The sequence below is a fragment of the Bubalus bubalis genome, chromosome 8, assembly GCF_019923935.1.
Source record: "Bubalus bubalis isolate 160015118507 breed Murrah chromosome 8, NDDB_SH_1, whole genome shotgun sequence".
Taxonomy (NCBI): domain Eukaryota; kingdom Metazoa; phylum Chordata; class Mammalia; order Artiodactyla; family Bovidae; genus Bubalus; species Bubalus bubalis.
In genome coordinates this window covers 103,644,233-103,666,621 of record NC_059164.1, presented here as the reverse complement: position 1 = coordinate 103,666,621, position 22,389 = coordinate 103,644,233, and positions in this window count along the sequence as shown.

The window sequence follows — 22,389 nt, the reverse complement described above, 5'->3', positions numbered from 1 at the left end:
TAATATAGAACATATCTTTAATAAGTGAAAATATTAATAAACCTTTATGAGTCTGCTACTGCTGCTGCAAGTCGCTTCAGTCATGTCCGACTCTGTGCGAGCCCATAGACGGCAGCCCACCAGGCTCCTCCGTTCCTGGGATTCTCCAGGCAAGAACACTGGGTGGGTTGCCATTTCCTTCTCCAATGCACGAAAGTGAAAAGTGAAAGTGAAGTTGCTCAGTTGTGTCCGACTCTTATCGACCCCATGGACTGCAGCCTACCAGGCTCCTCTGTCCATGGGATTTTCCAGTCAAGAGTACTGGAGTGCGGTGCCATTGGCTTTATGGGTCTAATTAGGGACAAATAAAGGGAATAAAAATATACACGATTAGGAATGAGATAGGAGATATACCAGAGATGGAGTGATTAAAAGAATTCTAAGAGAATACCACATACACCTTTATGTCAATACATTCGAAAGCTGGAGATAGATGATTTCCTATCCAAGAAAGATGGCAAATGTGAATAGCAGAATTATTATAGATGGAGTTGAAAGTGTTAAATTCACCCATTGTAAACTGTGCCAGAACCAAATAGGTTCCTAGCAGATTTTAATTTATTCTTTAAAGAACATAATATTTAATGAGATTTAAACTATTCTTGCGGAGAAGGCAATGGCAACCCACTCCAGTACTCTTGCCTGGAGAATTCCATGGAAGGAGGAGCCTGGTAGGCTTCAGTCCATGGGGTCATGAAGAGTCGGACACGACTGAGCGACTTCACTTTCACTTTTCACTTTCATGCATTGGAGAAGGAAATGGCAACCCACTCCAGTGTTCTTGCCTGGAGAATCCCAGGGACAGGGGAGCCTGGTGGGCTGCCGTCTACAGGGTCACACAGAGTCGGACACGACTGAAGCGACTTAGCAGCAGCAGCAGCAGCAGCAAACTATTCTTGGCTATTAATGAAAAGATAGAAAGCCCAGTAGTTCATTTTATAAAGTTAGCAAATTTTAAATATAAACTTGATGAAGAAAATGCAAAAAAAAACAGGAAAAATGTAGACCAGTCTCATTCATGAGTATAGACACATATTTCCAAGTTTATAAGTATAGATGCATGGTTCCAAACAATTAACATTTAATCCAGTATTGTAATCAAATGTTTTTGAGGTAGGTAATAATAAGAATTCCATCAATATAATCCATTTTGTCAACAAATTTTAAAGAGAAAAACTATATAATCATGTTGCTGCTGCTGCTGCTAAGTCGCTTCAGTCATGTCCGACTCTGTGCAACCCAATGGACGGCAGCCCACCAGGCTCCCCCGTCCCTGGGACTCTCCAGGCAAGAACACTGGAGTGGGTGTATAATCATGTTAATAGGTGCTAAAAAGATTTTTTATAAATCCAGCAGCAATTCCTAATAAAAATTCTACATAAAATAGAAGGAAACCCTTCATACAATGGATTATTTACCAAAGCCCAACAAAAAATAGCCTAAATAGCAAAATACCAAAACTATTTCATTAAAATCAATAAGTAGTCAGGATGCTATGTCAGTATTATTAAACATTGTCTTGAACAATCCAGTACATTCAGTGAGACAGGAAAAATGGTACAAATATTATGAGAAAAGGAGATAAAACTCAAGAGGTACAGATTAAAGAAACACTGCAAGAATTAATAACAGAATTGAAGACAAGATCAATGTATAGGAATTACTGATTTTTCTCTACTCATTTTAATAAACATTTAGAAAAAGAAATGATGTTAAAAATGCTACTCACAATAGGAAAAAAAATATTACTTAGAGATAAATTTGACAAGAAAAGCACAGCAAATAGAGATAGATAATAATAACATCTTATTTCAGAACATGAAGCAAGTGCTGAACAAAAGGAAAAGCATTCATGTTCTTAAATGAGGACATTTACACTAGAAAGTCAATTTTCTCAAAACAATACATAAATTTAATAAAATTTCAATTAATACTCTAGGATATGGATGCCGGTTGGAATTAGATAAAATACCTGTAAAGTTTATACACTAAAATAAATGATTGCATATAGCAAAATAAACAATAAAGGAGGACTTAGCAGATATTAGAACACACTGAAAATTCACTGTTATCAAATCATTACAGAGCTCTAAATTAGACAAACATATTAATGTAAGGGAATAAGAATTCAGAAAGATTTCAGCATACATGTGAAAAGTAATATGGGATAAAGGTGGGTGGAATCACTGTGGGAAAGAAGAATTATATAATAAATGGTGCTAGCTCTTGAGCCATATATTAAAAATATACAGATAGATAAAATCTGTAAAATATTAATCAAACAAAATCTTTGAGGAAATAAAATCTAGGAAAATATATATTTAATCAATAGGTAGATGGCATTGGAAGGCCAGAAGGTATAAGAGAAAGAAAAAGATACATATGAATCTAAAAAATTTTAAACTTTGGTATGAATAAATATGGAAGAGATATTAAATTTAAGAGACAACAGATTCAGAAAAAATATTTATGTAACAGAAGAGGATATTCAACAACTATGAGAAATAATGAACTCTTACAAACCTAAGGCACAAGAGAATAAGAAACTAGTAGAAAAGTGGGCAAAAGACATGAACAGACAATTCACAGAAGAAAAAAGTTAACAACTGATAAACACATAAAAATACTATGATCAGGGAAATATAAACTATGAGATATCACTTTAAATCTATGTCAAAAAATTTTTAAAGTGATAATGGCCAGTACTAGCAAGAATGTAGGGAGGGGATCCTCATGTAACATCAGTGGAAACAGGAAGTATTAGAGACTTTTTGTAAAATAATTGACAGTTATCTATTCAAATGGCAACCCGCTCCAGCATTCTTGCCTGGAGAATCCCATGGACAGAGGAGCCTGGTGGGCTACAGTCCAGAGGGTCACAAAGAGTCAGACATGACTGAAGAGACTGAGCACATACCTTTTTCAAACAATGTCATACCTGCTTTTTTTTTGGCCTCACAGCACAACTTGTGGGGATCTCAGTTCCCCAACCAGGGATTGAACCCAGGCCATGGCTGTTGACTTTGAGGGATTATCAGATATTTTTGGTAATATTAAGAAAAGTAAGATGTCTAGTGTGGTCAACTTGTCACCGAGTGACCAACAGTTCTCCTCAACAGATGGTGCAATATATCAAGGACAGCATTGGTGTCTCTGGCTAGCAGGTTGGCACCAGTAGCTATAGACACCTTGGCAAGTAGGAGGCCAGAATATTGGGTCCACGAGTAACCTCAGCCTCTGCTCCCACAGCCAATTTGCTCAGGTGCCTATTGTGCCAGTACTGGGACGTCTTATGACATAGGCTAGCTGACATCAACTGGCCTAACCATTTGTCTCTTTGGTTGTTTAATGCCTTAGCCATGTGTGGATGCTCTCTGGTAGATGTTAACATTTGATATAAAGATGTGCTCACGGGTGTCAACTCTCATAGGTCTACTCACAAGGCCTTTCTCTAGATCTCCTTGTACAGATCTGTCAGTCTCTTCTTTCTAGGATCCTGATCATTGGCATGGCTGAAGGATCTGCATACACTCTCCTTTTGGCCCACTTCTCCTCCTACAAAGTGCATGACCAGTGGTACCATTCATGACTCTGCCTGTTGGGAAGATCTTCCCTGCCTACTACTGTTCAAGGTCACCCCTAAAAGTGGATATAACGCTGCCATAACCATATTCAGTTTTCACCCATGTACCAGAGACATCACTTTGCCAACAAAGGTCTGTATAGTCAAAGCTATGGTTTTTCCAGTAGTCATGTAAGGACATGAGAGTTGGACCATAAAGAAGGCTGAGCACTAAAGAATTGATGCTTTCAAGCTGTAGTTCTGGAGAAGACTCTTGATAGTCCCTTGGACAACAAGGAGATCAAACCAATCAATCCTAAAGGAAATCAACCCCGAATATTTGTTGGAAAGACTGATGCTAAGGCTGAAGCTCCTATACTTTGGCCACCTGATGCACAGACTGACTGGAAAAGACCCTGATGCTGGAAAGGATTCAGGGCACAAGGAGAAGGAGGCGACAGAGGATAAGATGGTTGGATGGCATCACCGACTCAATGGACATGACTTTGAGCAAACTCCAGGAGATAGTAAAGGACAGGGAAGCCTGGTGTGCTGCAGTCCACGAGGTGGCAAAGAGTCAGACACGACTTAGCAACTGAAGAACTAACAACAGCCTACACCTCTGTGAACCTCCTCCTTTAGCTGGTTTTATAGGACCTCCCCTGACAAGACAGAAGTATGAGTGAGGAAGAGGGTACCTGTGCATGGGGGTCTAGGTGCCCTTTCTGCCCTCTGGTCTTCCTTGATGTCAGTCTTTTGATGAATGGCTGCAGGGCCATCTGACATAACTGGGCAGGTCTGATAGTCTGTCTCTATGAGGGCCCAGTAATACACCAGGAAATGTTTCTCAAAGGTGTGTAATTCTCTTCTTCAGATGGCATATCCTCACTCCAGAAGGTCAGCACAGTGTAACTCTCCCAGCAGAGCTTGCTCCATACTGAACTCTGTACTGAACAGATTTATCTTTTTAACAAATTCACCTCAAAACTCTGGTATGAGTGAGAGCTGTAGGAATGGAGAAAATTTTAAATAATTTAAATAAGCGATGATATACTATTATGAGAATCGCTCTATTCAACACTGGTTCACAGTCCTTGATCCACCTACAAGTCACTCCAATCTCTCCTGTAAATGGGCTGCTGGAAAGCCTGTCTCATCAGTCCTCCACATACGCTTGAATCTGGAACACTGCTGAGACTCTCACTGGATCCCTGCTCTATGTGAGAGAACATAACAATATCTGGCAGGAGTGTACAAAACTAAGCAATCCAAATTCCCAGATGTTATCAGAATAAGTGAATAAAATGAGGATATATTAACTCAAAACTCAAAATCACAGTGACTTGGGTTCCTACCCGGTGTTTGATAGTGTGAACCTCAGCAGCCCATTTAAGGGAGCCTGTAATTATTTCTGGGAACCTGCGAAAGCCATGCTTCCCAGGATCAGACAGCCACATAGCCCAATTCCACGGGGTACAATTGATACTGTCCTGGGTGAACGTCACTTGCCGGAGCACAGCTGAGATTCACAGTAAGGAAAATGTGAATGGTGTCCTTGCAATGGCGCAGCACTGACCCTGCGCCTTTAAGGTATTCACAGACCAATTCCCATTCAGGATCTACTGTGTTCTTCCTCCCCTGCTTCAGGTGCCCCAGCCACTGTTGTCCTTGACATTGTCTAAAGGAGAACCACTGATACTAATGTTGAGGATGCCCATGGCAGCTCCCCATTACTCATGCCAAGGATGCAGTCCCTTAACAGTCCTAGCTCCATTGTTTGCCCATTTCAGATCAGGCTTGGGTTTTGTGCAGATATTCAGAGAAAGGCCTACTCCCTACAGCCATGGCACTTTGCTTCTCAGGCACTTAAGCCCAGACCTCACAGTCTTTCACTAAAGTGACCCGTCAGCTTCCCGTCTGCATTCATTCTTCATCTCCTGCAAACAACTCTCAACATCATCCTCTGCCAAGAGTCTGCCTTAGCTACAAAAATAAGCAACTGGTTTTGGGTAACCTGCCTCAATGCATAATACAAACATCTCCATATGCCTTCTCCAACCTCCATCCAAAAGGACAAAGAAACATATATCTAAATCAGAACACCTAGTATTTGTGGTTATTCAGTGGTTGCTGTTGTCGTTCAGTTGCTAAGTTGTGTCTGACCCTTTCTGACCACATGCCAGGCTCCTCTGTCCTCCACTATTCAATGGTGTTTGTACGTATATATTTTGAGGAAAAAAAGATCAGGTACTTGCTTTATATCTAGACCCATTCAAGAAATGAAACTTTGTAACTTTTAAAAATATTTAATTTACTGAGCACATTTAACATTTCCAAACTATCTTCCTATGATTTATTTTCCCACAGGTAATAATTAAATAAACCACATCCAAAGATGTGTAATTAACTGTATGTGGAAAACTTGACAATAATAAGTCTTCAGGGACAGAGAAAGGAAAACTGGTTTTATACCTTCCATAACTTCAAGTTTCCAACATGCTGCAAGGTCGAATTACAAGGACAAGTGTCTTGAGGAAAGTTATGATGGCCTTGAAGAAATAGTTCCTGTTCCATATTATCAAAAAAACTGTAATATTACTTATTGTTTACAAATACCTTACAACTAGAATGTCAATTCAACACAGAAGGAATAAACAGACACCTTCAGACTTAGTAAAAATAAGCTAGTTAAGAAGACGGATGACCCTCACCTTGGATACTGCAGTAATTAGCCATGTCAATTTTTTTAGAAAGAGGCTTTAATATTTCTTCAGTGTGTTAATTTCACCTTTAACTTGTTCATTTTTAGCTTGAGACCTCTCTTAGCATCCTTCCATATGGGGTGAGGAGTTTCAAACTTGATCTGTATATTAAAAAACTTCTAAAGGGCAGGAGGGCCTAGAGGAGCTACTAAACATTCAAGGTCAGGAGGGGTGGCTGTGAGGAGATACCCCTCGTCCAAAGTAAGGAGCAGCGGCTGCGCTTTGCTGGAGCAGCTGTGAAGAGAGACCCCACGTCCAAGGTAAGAGAAACTCAAGTAAGACGGTAGGTGTTGCAAGAGGCATCAGAGGGCAGACACACGAGCCATAATCACAGAAAACTAGTCAATCTAATCACACGGACCACAGCCTTGTCTAACTCAATGAAACTAAGCCATGCCATGTGGGGCCACCCAAGACAGGCGGGTCATGGTGGAGAGGTCTGACAGAATGTGGTCCACTGGAGAAGGGAATGGCAAACCACTTCAGTATTATTGTCTTGAGAACCCTATGAACAGTATGAAAGGCAAAATGATAGGATACTGAAAGAGGAACTCCCCAGGTAGGTAGGTGCCCAATATGCTACTGGAGATCAGTGGAGAAATAACTCCAGAAAAGATGAAGGGATGGAGCCAAAGCAAAAACAATACCCAGCTGTGGATGTGACTGATGATAGAAGCAAGGTCCGATGCTGTAAAGAGCAATATTGCATAGGAACCTGGAATATTAGGTCCACGAATCAAGGCAAATTGGAAGTAGTCAAACAGGAGATGGCAAGAGTGAACGTCGACATTCTAAGAATCAGCGAACTAAAATGGACTGGAATGGGTGAATTTTTAACTCAGATGACCATTATATCTACTACTGTGGGGAGGAATCCCTTAGAAGAAATGGAATAGCCATCATGGTCAACAAAAGAGTCTGAAATGCAGTACTTGGATGCAATCTCAAAAACGACAGAATGATCTCTGTTTGTTTCCAAGGCAAACCATTCAAAATCACAGTAATCCAAGTCTATGCCCCAACCAGTAATGCTGAAGAAGCTGAAGTTGAACGGTTCTAAGAAGACCTACAAGATCTTTTAGAACTAACACCCAAAAAAGATGTCCTTTTCATTATAGGGGACTGGAATGCAAAAGTAGGAAGTCAAGAAACACCTGGAGTAACAGGCAAATTTGGCCTTGAAATATGGAATGAAGCAGGGCAAAGGCTAATAGAGTTTTGCCAAGAGAATGCACTGGTCAAAGCAAACACCCTCTTCCAACAACACAAGAGAAGACTCTACACAAGGACATCACCAGATGGTCAACATCGAAATCAGATTGATTATATTCTTTGCAGCCAAAGATGGAGAAGCTCTATACAGTCAGCAAAAACAAGACCAGGAGCTGACTGTGGCTCAGATCATGAACTCCTTATTGCCAAATTCAGACTGAAATTGAAGAAAGTAGGGAAAACCACTAGACCATTCAGGTATGACCTAAATTAAATCCCTTATGATTATTACAGTGGAAGTGAGAAATAGATTTAAGGGACTAGATCTGATAGATAGAGTGTCTGATGAACTATGGACGAAGGTTTGTGACATTGTACAGGAGACAGGGATCAAGACCATCCCCATGGAAAAGAACTGCAAAAAAGCAAAATGGCTGTCTGGGGAGGCCTTACAAATTGCTGTGAAAAGAAGAGAAGTGAAAAGCAAAGGAGAAAAGGAAAAATATAAGCATCTGAATGCAGAGTTCCAAAGAATAGCAAGGAGAGATAAGAAAGCCCTCCTCAGCAATCAATCCAAAGAAATAGAGGAAAACAACAGAATGGGAAAGACTAGAGATCTCTTCAAGAAAATTAGAGATACCAAGGGAACATTTTATGAAAAGATGGGATCGATAAAGGACAGAAATGGTAGGGACCTAACAGAAGCAGAAGATATTAAGAAGAGGTGGCAAGAATACACAGAAGAACTGTACAAAAAAAATCTTCATGACCCAGATAATCACAATGGTGTGATCACTCACCTAGAGCCAGACATCCTGGAATGTGAAGTCAAGTGGGCCTTAGAAAGCATCACTACGAACAAAGCTAGTGGAGGTAAAGGAATTCCAGTTGAGCTATTTCAAATCCTAAAAGATGAAGCTCTGAAAGTGCTGCATTCAAATATGCCAGCAAATTTGGAAAACTCAGCAGTGGCCACAGGACTGGAAAAGGTCAGTTTTCATTCCAATCCCAAAGAAAGGCAATGCCAAAGAATGCTCAAACTACTGCACAATTGCACTCATCTCACACACTAGTAAAGTAATGCTCAAAATTCTCCAAGCCAGGCTTCAGCAATACGTGAACCGTGAACTTCTTGATGTTCAAGATGGTTTTAGAAAAGGCAGAGGAATCAGAGATCAAATTGCCAACATCTGCTGGATCATGGAAAAAGCAAGAGAGTTCCAGAAAAACATCTATTTCTGCTTTATTGACTATGCCAAAGCCTTTGACTGTGTGGATCACAATAAACTGTGGAAAATTCTGAAAGAGATGGGAATACAAGACCACCTGACCTGCCTCTTGAGAAACCTATATGCAGGTCAGGAAGCAACAGTTAGAACTGGACATGGAACAACAGACTGGTTCCAAATAGGAAAAGGAGTATGTCAAGGCTGTATATTGTCACCCTGCTCATTTAACTTCTATGCAGAGTACATCATGAGAAACGCTGGGCTGGAAGAAACACAAGCTGGAATCAAGATTGCTGGGAGAAATATCAATAACCTCAGATATGCAGGTGATACCACCCTTATGGCAGAAAGTGAAGAGGAACTAAAAGGCCTCTTGATGAAAGTGAAAGAGGAGAGTGAAAAAGTTGGCTTAAAGCTCAACATTCAGAAAACTAAGATCATGGCATCCAGTCCCATCCCTTCATGGGAAATAGATGGAGAATCAGTGGAAACACTGTCAAACTTTATTTTTTTGGACTCCAAAATCACTGTAGATGGTGATTGCAGCCATGAAGTTAAAAGACACTTACTCCTTGGAAGGAAAGTTATGACCAACTTAGATAGCATATTCAAAAGCAGAGACATTACTTTGCCAACTAAGGTCCGTCTAGTCAAGGCCATGGTTTTTTCCAGTGGTCATGTATGGATGCTAGAGTTGGACTGTGAAGAAAGCTGAGCGCCAAAGAATTGATGCTTTTGAACTGTGGTGTTGGAGAAGACTCTTGAGAGTCCCTTGGACTGCAAGGAGATCCAACCAGTCCATTCTAAAGGAGATCAGTCCTGGGTGTTCATTGGAAGGACTGATGTTAAAGCTGAAACTCCAATACTTTGGCCACCTCATGTGAAGAGTTGACTCACTGGAAAAGACTCTGATGCTAGAGGGATTGGGGGCAGGAGGAGAAACGGACGACAGAGGATGAGATGGCTGGATGGCATCACCTACTTGATGCACATGACTTTGGGTGAGCTCCGGGAGTTGGTGATGGACAGGGAGGCCTGGAGTGCTGCAGTCTATGGGGTCGCAAAGAGTCAGACATGACTGAGCGACTGAACTGAACTGAACTGAAAGGTACAGTAATAGTATGAAGTTGCTGTCTGCATTTATCAGTATCTTGTAAACTAACAGCAGTAAAATTCAGCTTCTGGTTGAGTCCAACCTAGCTCTGCCACCACTCTAGCCTTGCTCTCACTGACAGTCTCCTGCTTGTAAGTTTTAGGGCAGTTTTAACTGTATTTTCTCTTCAGTGTTTCAAAAATCTTTGGGCCTAGTCTCATCCATAACAATCAACTACACTTACAGTATGTTTGAAAGGCATCAAATAGCAGGAAATACAAATATGATAAAATATTCAGTCTTCTTATTAAAGTAACAGAGTTCTTGGTACCTCAAGTTTCTAACATCTAACTTCTATCATTATTTTAGCAATTAATAACATTTGCTAAAGAGTGAATTAATGTCTTGTGCAAAATCATGGAAGATATATTTATATTCATGTAAGAAAAATTCTTATTTGTAAAGTGCTACCTTCAAACCATCACTAATTCTGAACAGTGTGAAAGGGTCAGAATAATTTAGGATATTTGTTTCCCAAAGCAATAGTGTTAAATTTGACTTAAATTATCCAGTATTGAGTCATGAAAATGAAAGTGAAAAGAAGTGATCATGGCAGATGCTGAAACCAGAAACCAAGAGCAAAAAAGATAGCTGAAAACTTTTCAAAGTAATAAATAAAATAATTTTAAAAGAAGAATCCAGATTTTTCAGAGGACACCTAAAATGCAAAAGATGTGAAGGTGAAGAGACATACATTTGCCAATTTATTGTTTAAAAACTTAAAAAGTAGCTTAATTCAGTTACTAAAAAAAGATTACAGAAATCAACTTAAAGATTTTTGTTATATCTACAGCAGAGAATGAAGTATATAATTAGTATTTATACTTAAAAAGTCAAAAGGTGGTACCATCAATTTTTAAAGATATTAAAGATGACCAGCTGTTAAAGCAGAAAGTGCAGATTGTAGAGCTCGCTTTGGTACTTGTGGAGTCTGCACTATTTGTGACATATTCAAGTGAAAGCATCTAGTTGGTAGTTGGATACTGAAGGCTGAGGTCATGGTGGAGATACTTAGACGGTGATGTGGATGTAGACGTCATCATTGCAAATAAAACCAATGGAATTGATAAGAGGATAAAAGGAGTTCCATGAGAAAAAAAAAGTTGGTAGAAGATGAACGCCCAGGTTATATCTATGGTAAAATTGCAAATGGTGAAAGTTAACCCTCAAAAGGAAACCAAGAAAGAATTGATCTCTTATGAGGAGTATCAGGAATGTGTAGAGTCATAAAATCTAAGGCAATAGAGATTTTTGAAAAAAAGGAGACAGCTAACAGTATCAAATGCATAATGAGTGACACTTCATACTATGAGGTAGGGAAGGAGTTAAGAATGAATAAAAATGCATAGAAGTTCCTACTTAGGGGAGCTGGAAACTAGGGTTAATGCCTTAAAGCCTCTATTTCTTCCATGAAATAGGAAGCAAGATTCTACAGACAGGTTTCTATATATACCTAAGAATCAAAGGCAAGCAAAACACAGATTTAGAAACCAACATTAGAGACATTAAACACACACACACACACACAACAGTAACAGAAGTTCTGATGTCTCTAATGTTGGGTACTATTAGCGATTTGCTTTTTAATCTACTGTGTGTGTGTAAGTCCCTTGAATAACAAGGAGATCCAACCAGTCTATCCTAAAGGAAATCAACCCTGAATGTTCATCAGAAGGACTGACACTGAGGGTGAAACTCCAATACTTTGGTCACCTAATGCAAAGAGCCGTCTCATTGGAAAAGACCCTGATGATGGGAAAGACTGAAGGCAGGAGGAGAAGGGGATGACAAAGGATGAGATGGTTGGATGGTATCACCAACTCAATGGACATGGGTTTGAGCAAATTCTGGGAGATGGTGAAGGACAGGGAAGCCTGGTATGTTGCAGTGCTGCTGCTGCTAAGTCGCTTCAGTCGTGTCCGACTCTGTGCGACCCCATAAACGGCAGCCCACCAGGCTTCCCCGTCCCTGGGATTCTCCAGGCAAGAACACTGGAGTGGGTTGCCATTTCCTTCTCCAATGCATGAAAGTGAAAAGTGAAAGTAAAGTCACTCAGTCTTGTCTGACTCTAGCAACCCCATGGACTGCAGCCCACCAGGCTCCTCCGTCCATGGGATTTTCTAGGCAAAAGTACTAGAGTGGGGTGCCATTGCCTTCTCCGATGCTGCAGTGCAGGGGGTCGCAAAGAGTCGGACAGGACTGAGTGACTGAAAAACAACTATATATAAGCAAGGCTCTTTAAGAGTGACAGTAAGTGTTGAAGCAAACAAACCAAAATCTAATATTCTCATTATTGTTCAGATCACATGAAAGCCTAGTACCATGTCTAGCACCCAGTAGGTATGCAGTAAGTATTTGTGGAATGAATGAAGAAATGAAGACATGAACTATGAGACAGCATAAAAATATCTTAAGAACAAGAAGATACTAGGACAGGCCTTGTTGCAAATATTTGAAATTAAAGAATATGTACTCCAAACACACACTTATATTAACAACATTTAAGATGTGAGAAAATTCTCACTTGATAGGTAGAGAGATGCATTATAGGGTCTTAAAAAACCTGAGCAAGATACAGCAAAATTTTGTTTCATGATTCTTATTGTCTATAAATCATGACACAAAATGGTTTAATTCCCGTGTGTCAGAAAATGAAAGGTATTTTCAAACAAAATTTATCAAAAGTAGATCCTAGGCAGGTCATGTAAGAAGAAGGTAAAACTTAATGTATTACTTTTATATAATAAAAACTGTTTCTTCCAACACAGACATACAGAAGAGCTGAAAGAATAGTATTACAAACACATTATCTGTCTAGATTCCCCAATTGTTAATATTTGTACCTTTTCTTTATCTCTTTCTCCATTTGTTTCTCAGCCATTTTAAATTATGTTGCAGATATGACATTTCAGCCCTAAACACTTCACCACTCATCTCATAGAAATAAATTATTAACATTAATTAAATTAATTAACATTAATTAAAAGTTGCCATTTAATATATAGCCCATATTTCGATTTTCCCAACTCTTCCTAACATATCTCTTACAGTTTATTTTCTTATCCAGGATTCAGTTAAGTTTCATGTATTACATTTGGTTGTTATAGCTCTTCATTCTGTTTTAAACTAGAATAGTCCTCTGCCCGTGACTTCTTTTGTTTTTCACAATAGTGAATTTTTAAAGAGTTAGAGAGCTGGTTGTCTTATATTTATAATGTCCCACATTCTGGCTCTGATTGTTTCCTCATGATTACGTTCAGGTTGAACGCTTTTGGACCCAAACACAACACAGACGATGCACTGCATTAGGACTTATATAGGGAACTGTCCCCCTATTGGTGATGCTAAGCTTTATTACTTGGTTAATATAGTGGCTCCCAGATCTCTCCATTGTAAATATACACTTCCCCTTTATAATTAACAAGAGTCCGTGCGGTGGTATTATGAAACCATAAGACTGTCCTGTTCCCCAGCAGTTTTTTACCCAATAATAGTTTCAGCAACTCTTCATGGTCCTGACCTAGACTAATTACCACACTGGTGGTTGCAAAATGGTGATTCTTCTAATTCTATCATATCCTTGCTCTGGCATATACATGGTACATCCTGTGCAAACTCACTTTATACATTTACGGTCCCAGAGGGATGAACCATTTTTAAAAGAAGTTCATGCTACTTTTGGGGTCACAAAGAGTCAGATACGACTGCGTGACTGAACTGAATGCTACTTTTAATGGAGAATGGCATTTCAAAATCAAGATCCAGGTACCAGATATGCGTACTACTTTCCTAGGCACTTCTTTCAGTGGGCAGAGCTAACAAGCTATGAACTGTATCTATACCAATCTATGAATCTACATCTATATCAATACAGAATACACATATACATAAGTACCTATATACTTCTATATGCAATATATATACACATAAGTATTTATATACTTCTATAGTAATATATATATACACATAAGCACTTACATATATACTGGACTTCCCAAGTGGTTCAGTGGTAAAGAATCTGCCTGCCAATGCAGGAGACACAGGAGACTTGGGTTTGATCCTTGGGTTGGGAAGATATCCTGGAGGAGGAAACGGCAACCCACTCCAGTATCCTTGCCTGAGAAATCCAATGGACAGAGGAGCTTAGCGGGCTGTAGTGAAGGGAATGGCAAAGAGTCAGACACGACTGAGCATATATATGCATATATATACATACGTATACACGCACACACACAAAAGTAGTTATATAGTATGCATATATACTCTATATAGGTATAGATAGATAAAGATATATATTTATCTTTATAAATAAATAAAGAATATATATATCTTTATAAATAAATAAAGATATCTTTATTTTATAAATAAAGATATATAGATTATAAGTACTTATAAAGATATACGTTGACCTCTTGAACAATGCAGGGGTTAGGGGCACTGACCCTCCTTGCCCTTGAAAATCCATGTATAAGTTAGAGTTGGCCCTCTGTATACACAGTTCCTCTATATTTGCATTTCTGCATCTGTGGATTCAACCAACCTTGGGTCATGTAGTACCATAGTATTTACTATTAAAAAAGACCTATAGATAGGTGAACCTGTGCAGCTACAATCCATGTTATTCAAGGGGCAGCTGTACACAATTATATAGCATTTGGCCTTGGAGTACAAAATGAATCAGGGCAAAGGCTAACAGAGTTTTGCCAAGAGAATGCACTGGTCAAAGCAAACACCCTCTTCCAACAACACAAGAGATGAGTTTACACTTGGACATCACCAGATGGTCAATACCGAAATCAGATTGATTATATTCTTTGCAGCTGAAGATGGAGAAGCTTATATAGTCAGCAAAAACAAGACCAGGAGCTGACTGTAGCTCAGATCATGAACTCCTTATTGACACATTCAGACTTAAATTGAAGTAGGGAAAACCACTAGACCATTCAGGTATGACCTAAATCAAATCCTTTACAAGTATACAGTGGAAGTGGAAAACAGATTCAAGGAATTAGATCTGATAGAGTGCCTGAAGAACTATGGATGGAGATTTGAAATATTGTACAGGAGGTGGTGATCAAAACAATCCCCAAGAAAAAGAAATCCAAAAAGGCAAAATGATTGTCTAAGGAGGCCTTACAAATAGCTGAGAAAAGAAGAGAAGTGAAAGGCCAAGGAGAAAAGGAAAGATACAAGCATCTGAATGCAGAGTCCCAAAGAATAGCAAGGAGAGATAAGAAAGCCTTCCTAAGGGAACAATGCAAAGAAATAAAGGAAAACAACAGAATGGGAAAGACTAGAGATCTCTTCAAGAAAATTAAAGATACCAAGGGAACACTTCATGCAAAGATGGGCACAATAAAGGACAGAAACCATATGGACTTCACAGAAGCAGAAGATACTAAGAAAACGTGGCAAGAATACACAGAAGAGCTATACAGAAAAGATCTTAAAGACCCAGATAACCATGATGGTGTGATCACTCACCTAGAGCCAGACATCTTGGAGTCCCAAGTCAAGTAGACCTTAGGAAGCATCACTACGAACAAAGCTAGTGGAGGTGATGGAATTCCAGCTGGCCTATTTCAAGTCCTAAAAGATGATGCTGTGAAAGTGCTGCACTCCATATGCCAACAAATTTGGAAAACTCAGCAGTGGCCACAGGACTGGAAAAGGTTAGTTTTCATTCCAATCCCAAAGAAAGGCAGTGCCAAAGAATATTCACACTACTGCACAATTGCACTCATTTCATATATTTGCAAAGTAATTCTCAAAATTCTCCAAGCTTGGCTTCAACAGTATGTGAACCCAGAGCTTCCAGATGTTCAAGTTTGATTTAGAAAAGGCAGAGGAACCAGAGATCAAATTGCCAACATCTGTTGGATCATTGAAAAAGCAAGAGAAGTCCAGAAAAATATCTACATCTGCTTCATTGACTATGCTAAAGTCTTTGACTGTGCAGAGCACGACAAACTGTGAAAAATTCTGAAAGAGAAGGGAATACCAGACCACCTTACCTGTCTCCTGAGAAGCCTGTATGCAGTCAAGAAACAACAGTTAGAACCAGACATGGAACAATGGACTGGTTCAAAATTGGGAAAAGAGTATGTCAAGGCTGTATATTGTCACCCTGCTTATTTAACTTCTACACAGAGTACATCATGGGAAATGCCAGGCTGGATGAAGTACAAGCTGGAATCAGGATTGCTGGGAGAAATATCAATAACCTCAGATATGCAGATGATATCACCCTTACGGCAGAAAACGAAGAGGAATTAAAGAGCCTCTTGATGAAGGTGAAAGAGGAGCGTGAAAAAGATGGGTTTAAAACAAAACATTCAAAAAACAAAGATCACAGCATCCACTCCCATCACTTCATGGCAAATAGATGGGGAAACAATGGGAACAGTGAAAGACTTTATTTTGGGGGGCTCCAAAATCACTGCAGATGGTGACTGCAGCCATGAAATTAAAAGACGCTTGTTCCTTGGAAGAAAATCTATGACAAACCTAGACAGCATATTAAAAAGCAGGGACAATCTTTGCCAACAAAGGTCCATACAATCAAAGCTATGGTTTTTCCAGCAGTCATGTATGGATGTTAGAGGTGGACCATTAAAAAAAACAGCACCAAAGAACTGATGCTTTTGAACTGTGGCGTTGGAGAAGACTCTTGAGAGTCTCTTTGACTGCAAGGAGATCAAACCAGTCAATCCTAAAGGAAATCAATCCTGAATATTCATTGGAAGGACTGATGACGAAGCTGAAGCTCCATTATTTTGGCCACCTAATGCAAAGAACTGACTCGCTGAAAAAGATCCTGATGCTGGGAAAGATTGAAGGCAGGAGAAGAAGGGGACAACAGAGCAGGAGATGACTGGATGGGATCACTAACTCAAAGGACATGAGTTTGAGCAAGCTCTGGGAGATGGTGAAGGACAGGGAAGCCTGGCATGCTGCAATCCATGAGGTTGCAAAGAGTAGGACACAACTGAGCCACTGAAACAACAACAACAACACTTATATAGTAGCAAGTTTTTACACAACTGATATACTTATTAACATACATTTTTCTAGTTGTATCATTTCTTCTCTGTATATTAACTAACATATATTCTTTTAAAAATTATACAATGTGTATGTGTGTATGTATATGTGTGTGTGTGTGTGTGTATTTTCCCCACTAAATCTTATGTTAGTACTACTACATTCCAATTAAATGCAACACCACAGCATTCTTCTTCAAATTCCCCTATTCCATTTGTGTTTCTACTTTTTCCACAGTATGAACCCAGATTCCCAATAGCAATATATGTACTCATTTGCTCTATGCTGCAATAACTACAAACTGTTTCAGAATTACAAAACCAAGATTACTACCAATAATAAATGTAAATAAAGATTTATTTGCAATTAATTTTGTGTTTAGACTCTTTTCCAGTAAGTACTTAATCCAAAGCAGAAGCACTAGGAAATGTAAATAATTTATTTACATTAGGGATTTGATATTATGCAACTGTGGATCTGGGTAGACAGTCTATGTGAGACCAGTGTTTCTGGGTCTACCGATGGAAACCATGAGGAGGGACTGCAAACTCTCACCACTCAGGGCTCTCATGACAACTCCCATGATGGACATCCTGTAGGAGAACACAGTGCTCTCCACCACAGTTAAAAGTGCACTCCATAGAAATGGTAGCAGTTATTGGCATTTCTGGCTTATGAAAGAGAGCCACCAAAGAGCTCTAAAAGTTACCCTCACAAATTCATTTCTTACATCTTTGGTGAAGAGACTTTGGATCCTCTCACGGGATAGATGTACCCTCTTATGTAAGTCCATGAATCAAAGTAAATTGGACATGGTCAAGCAGAACATCACCATATTAGGAATCAGTGAACTAAAATGGATGGGAAAGGGCAAACTTAATTCAGATGACCATTATATCTACTACTGTGGGCAAGAACGGAGAAAGCAATGGCACCCCACTCCAGTACTCTTGCCTGGAAAATCCCATGGATGGAGGAGCCTGGAAGGCTGCAGTCCATGGGGTTGCTGAAGGTCGGACACAACTGAGCGACTTCACTTTCACTTTTCACTTTCATGCATTGGAGAAGGAAATGGCAACCCACTCCAGTGTTCTTGCCTGGAGAATCCCAGGGACGGGGGAGCCTGGTGGGCTGCCATCTATGGGGTCGCACAGAGTCGGACACGACTAAAGTGACTTAGCAGCAGTGGGCAAGAATCCCATAGAAGAAATGGAGTAGCCCTCATAGTCAACAAAAGAGTCCGAAATGCAGTACTTGGATGCAGTCTCAAAAGTGACAGAATGATCTTGGTTATTTCCAAGGCCAACCATTCAATATCACAGTAATCCAAGCACATGCTCCAACCACAGATACTGAAGAAGCTGAAGTTGACCAGTTCTATAAGACCTTCTAGAACTAACACAAAAAAGAGGTCCTTTCCATCATGGGGGATTGGAATGCAAAAGTAGGGACTCAAGAGATACCTGGAATAACATGTAAGTTTGGCGATGGTGTACAAAATGATGCGGCATAAAGACTAACAGAGTTTTGCCAAGAGAACACACTGGTCATAGAAAACACCCTTTTCCAACAACCCAAGAGATGACTCTACACATGGACATCACCAGATGGTCAATACTCAAATCAGACCGATTATGTTCTTTGCAGTCGAAGATGGAGAAGCTCTATGCAGTCAGCAAAAACAAGACCTAGAGCTAACTGACTCTGGCTCAGATGATCAGCTCCTTATTGCAAAATCCAGGCTCAAATTGAAGAAAGTAGGGAAAACCACTAGGCCATTCAGATATGACCTAAATCAAATCTCTAATGATTATATGGTGGAAGTGACAAAGATTCAAGGGACTAGATCTGGTAGATAAGAGTGCCTGAAGAACTGTGGATGGAAGTTTGTAATGCTGTGCAGGAGGCAGTGATCAAAACCATCCCAAAGAAAAATAAATGCAAGAAGGAAAAGTGGTTATCTGAGGAGATTTTACAAATAACTGAGGAAAGAAGAGAAGTGAAAGGCAAGAGAGAAAAGGAAAGATATATCTAACTGAATATAGAGTTCCAGGGAAGAGCAAGGAGAAATATGAAGGCCTTCTAAAGTGAACAATGCAAAGAAATAGAGCAAAAAAATAGAATCAGAAACACTAGAGATCTCTTCAAGAAAACTGGAGACTCAAGTGAACATTTTATGCAAGAATGGGCACTATAAATGGCAGAAGCTATAAGGACCTAACAAAAGCAGAACAGATCAAGAAGCGGTGACAAGAATACAGCAGTGACAAGAATACCACTGTACAAAAAGGTCCTAATGACTCAGATAACCATGATGGTGTGGTCACTCACCTAGAGCTGGACATCCTGGAGTGTGAAGTCAAGTGGGCTTTAGAAAGCATTACTATGAACAAAGCTAGTGAAGATGACAGAAGTCCAGCTGAGCTATTTCAAATCCTAAAAGGTGATGCTGCTAAAGTGCTGCACTCCATATGTCACCAAATTTAGACAACTGAGCAGGGGCCACAGGATTGAAAAAGTTCAGTTTTCATTCCAATCCCAAAGAAAAGCAATGCCAATGACTGTTCAAATTACCACACAATTGCGCTCATTTCACATGCTAGCAAGGTTATTCTCAAAATCCTTCAAGCTAGACTTCAGTAATATGTGAACTGAGAACTTCCAGATGTACAACTTGAATTTTAAAGAGGCAGAAGAACCAGAGATCAAATTGCCAACATCCATTGTATTATGAAGAAAGCAAGGGAATTACAAAAAACATCTACTTCTGCTTCATTGACTAAGCTAAAGTCCTTCCCTGACCGTGTGGATTACAAAAAACTGTGGAAAATTCTTAAAGAGACGGGAATACCAGACCATCTTACCTGCCTTCTGAGAAACCTGCATGGGTGTCAAGCAACAGTTAGAACTGGACACGGAACAATGGATTGGTTCCAAATTGGGAAAGGAATATGACAAGACTAAATGGTGTCACTCTGCCTATTTAATTTATATGTAGAGCACATCATGCAAAATATCAGGCTGGATCAATTGAAAGCTGGAATCCAGACTGACGGGAGAGATGTCAACAACCTTAGATATCACTCTAATAGCAGAAAGTGAAAAGGAACTAAGGAGCCTCTTGATGAGGGTGAAAGAGGAGAGTGAAAAGGATGGCTTAAAACTAAGATCATGGCATCCTGTCCCATCACTTCATGGCAAACAGAAGGAGAAAAAGTGGAAGCAGTGACAGATTTTATTTTCTTGGGCTCCAAAATCACTGTGGATGTTGACTACAGCCATGAAATTAAAAGATGCTTGCTGCTTGGAAGAAAAGCTATGACAAACCTAGACACCATATTAAAAAGCAGAGACATCACTTTGCAAACAAAGGTCTGTATAGTCAAAGCTATGGTTTTCCAGTAGTCATGTACAGATATGAAAGTTGGACCATGAAAAAGGCTGGGCGTTAGGGAACTGATGCTTTCAAAACGGTGGTGCTGGAGAAGACTCTTGAGAGTCCCTTGGACAGCAAGGAGATCAAACCAGTCAATTCTAAAAAAATCAACCCTGAATATTCATTGGAAGGACTGATGCTGAAGCTCCAACACTTTGGCCACTGACATGAAGAATCAACTCATTGGAAAAGACCCTGATGCTGGGAAAGATTGAAGGCAAAAGGAGAAGGGGCCAGCAGAAGTTGACATGGTTAGACAGCATCACTGACTCAATGGACATGAATTTGATCAAACTGGAAGACAGTGGAGGACAGAGGAGGCTGGTATGCTGCAGTCCATGGGGGTCACAAAGACTTGGACATGATTTAGTGACTGATCAACAACAATGGGATATACTTAAGGAGATGGTCAGCAGGTCTTAAAGGATGTAAGAGGATTCTGGGAAATAGGTCCAGTGGAGATAATTTAACACAGTAAATCCACCATAGTCTCCAGTCAGGAAATGAATTAATCATTTTATCTGTATGTGTGTTAGTTGTTCAGTTGTGTCCAACTCCTTGCAGCCTCATGGAATATAGCTCTCCAGGCTCCTCTGTCCATGGAATTCTCCAGGCAAGCATACTGGAGTGGGTTGCCTTTCCTTTCTCAAGGGGAATCTTCCTGATCCAGGGATTGAACCCAGATCTCCTACATTGCAGGCAGATTCTTTACCATCTGAGCCACCAGGAAAGCCCTTTCTCCATATAGTTATGTTATTAATTTGATGTGAAATTAGATTTAGTTTTTTAGATTGTACTTTTTCATTTATTTACACTCATAAAACCAAATTAAAAGGTATACTCAGGTAACTCAGGGAAGTCTGGCTCCCATCATACCTCCTCCACCCTGCTATGACCCATCCCTTATCAGTACTATTTTCAATATATAGATATAGTTTCCCATATTTTATATGGAAAGCTACACCTACACCTTGAAATAAAAGCAAACTTTAAAAATTCAGCACCCCATATTACCAAATTCACAAAGAATGTTCCAAAGAACTCCAATTAACAAGACCAAGGATAGTATAAGCAAGATGTTATAAGATTAAATAACATATTTATATAACTATCCTCTGTTAAATGTTAGAAATATAATATTTAATAAATTTCATGAATTAAAAAGCAAGATCTTCCTTCAAGAGTTAAAGTCTGAGAAATAGAATTTCAGTGGAAGAGATGAGCAACGCTAAAATGACTGAAAACCTAGACTTGATGTAATAGCATTTTATTTTAAAAACAACAAAGGTCTTTTTGTTGACTATAACTTCCTATGTAAGAATAATGGGGTGGGGTTGCTTATATGATTTTTTTATAATATTAACAAATGCATGGTTCCTATATTATTGCAATGAGAGAGTCTATTCTTTGTTAGTTGGACCAAATCTGGAAAAGTGTTTAATTCACAGGACCACGTGTTAAGAGGAACATTGAAAAGAGTACACAGAAAGAAGAGAAAAATGCCTTCAGAGAACTTCCTTCAAATATTTGAAAGCAGTTACACAGAATAAGAAACAGATTCATCCTGTGTTCTTCTATAAGGCAAAACTTAGATCAGAATATAGATGTCACAAAGAGAAGGATTTCAAGTTACAGTTGAATAGAGTATTGTATTAGTGAGGTCTCCCTCACTAAAGTATCTGAGTAGATTCTAGAATTCTACAGACGAGATTCCATGTGTCTCTCAGTAGGAAGGTTGTGCTAAATCAATTCTGATTCTATTTTCTGTGTGCACCTACTTATGAGAGTAATCTACTATTAAACAACACAGGAAGTATTATTTGTAATGATGACCTTGATTAATAAAGAAAATATTCAACTGTGATTAGCTATACAGCATTGAACATGGTTGGAGTTTCTAAGCTTCCTAGAAGCCTTTTACCAGATTTCAGTAGTTGACAACATTCATGAGG